Source organism: Phaethon lepturus, unplaced genomic scaffold (genome assembly GCF_000687285.1).
Source record: "Phaethon lepturus isolate BGI_N335 unplaced genomic scaffold, ASM68728v1 scaffold8483, whole genome shotgun sequence".
In the NCBI taxonomy this organism is placed as follows: domain Eukaryota; kingdom Metazoa; phylum Chordata; class Aves; order Phaethontiformes; family Phaethontidae; genus Phaethon; species Phaethon lepturus.
This window is the reverse complement of record NW_010527014.1, coordinates 102,484-104,299: the sequence shown is the minus strand read 5'-3', so window position 1 is coordinate 104,299 and position 1,816 is coordinate 102,484.

The window sequence follows — 1,816 nt, the reverse complement described above, 5'->3', positions numbered from 1 at the left end:
GAAAAATTTCTTCACCAAGAGGGTGGTCAGGGAGCAGGCTGCCCAAGGGAGGTGGTAGAGTCGCCATCTCTGGAAGTGTTCAAAAAACATGTGGATGTGATGTTTCAGGTCATGGTTTAGGGGACACGGTGGCACTGGATTAATGGTTGGAATTGATGATCTTGAAGATCCTTTCCAACCTTAGTGATTCTGTGGTTTGTGATTCTCTCCTTAATAAAACATGACTTTTTGTACTCCTATTAATTAAAGCAAAGTCTTCTTGCTGAATCTGTATGCACCTTGAATGCAGTGGTCCCTAGTTGTGATCATAAGTTTTAACATGAACACAATCTTCTTAGGAAGCATCTCTAAGTATGGTAAGTATCCATTCATTGAGAATCTTTAATTTTCTGCATAAGCTTTTAAAACTTTCTATTGAAATTCATGGGTTATATTCATTGAACATCTTTATCGTGTTAAGTTCTAGCAGCAGTTGTCTAATGATCAGGTGATTCTTCCCAATGCTGTTTCAGCTTTTGCTTAGATTTGTACAAGGGTAGGAACATTTGTAAGTTTGTGAACTCTATCTCTGCATTATCAGCTTTCTTTGCAGGTAATTTATACACAGATCGCTAGTTGTCGGTCACAGTAGCCACTGGTTGTAGCCTCAGTTTTGGCACATAACATTTTAATATGTTAACCTTTCTCCTAAACTTTTCTTTCCTTTCACAGAATTTATATCTTTAGTTCATCTAATATTCACCCCAGGTGTTTGGGCTCTTTCAGTAGTAATTCAATGGTTGTGTTATCATCACATTCTTCTGCTGATTTGTCTTTGTCTTCCTTCTCACCTGTCTAAACAAAAATATAATCTAGGTACATCTTAGTACCTCTTTTCCATTAAGATGCTGTTGTATTTCATTATGAAATGCATCAGGAAATAAAGAACCCCTCAACTGAAGGACCTGTTTGTTAAAGGCAGTACTGAATGTACAAAAATCTCTGCTCTATTTCACCAAAGTAACTACGAGAATTTTAATGATACATCAAGTATAGAAGAATAATTGTTGCTTAACTGTATCTCCAAAAATTTCCTCTGTTGTAAGCAATGTTCTTTCTACATCTCTGTATCTCATTATGGGGTCTCTGTGGCTGAACTGCAGGTGTTGTACACCCACTCTCCTAGCCCTGCTGTGTGAGCTCTCCTCACGTACTCACCATCTCCATCTTCTTTATTCTTCTTCCTGGAATGAGAAAAACTTGTCCAAAAACAAGAGCTGTAGATGGCTAAGCTCTTTCAGCTTCGCTCTGTGCTCCACTGAGAACTGTCCCATTCCTCCTCATCCATTCACAAATCATTCTTCTGGGTTTTTTTTTGCTCTGTATTTCCGCAGTGAACATTATTTCTTCATAGGACGTAGGACCTGAAAGATTTTTAACCCCAAAGCAGGGACCGCTGAGAAATTATATCTATACTGATTTACTTGTTGCTGTATAGTTCACTTGTTCCTTTTACTACAATCACTGTTGCAGACAACATCTCGATTTTTGCATTTATGTCCAGATTAAAAATTAATAGGTTTGCATTTGTCAAGCTGCACGCTCATTAACTTTCTTCTGTAGCATTGGCCATTAATCCTATGAATAATGCCTCTGTAGCAACACCACTCTGCTTATCATCTTTGCCTAGTCTGTGTGCTATGCTTTTATTTGCAAATTCTTGCAAGATGTGAACTCCACTGCAATTCTCATATTGTTCTTCAAGTACCCATTGTTTCTTTTCATAGCTTTATTTGTTACATTATAGGAAGTTCCGTAGGTTGTATTGATTACATTT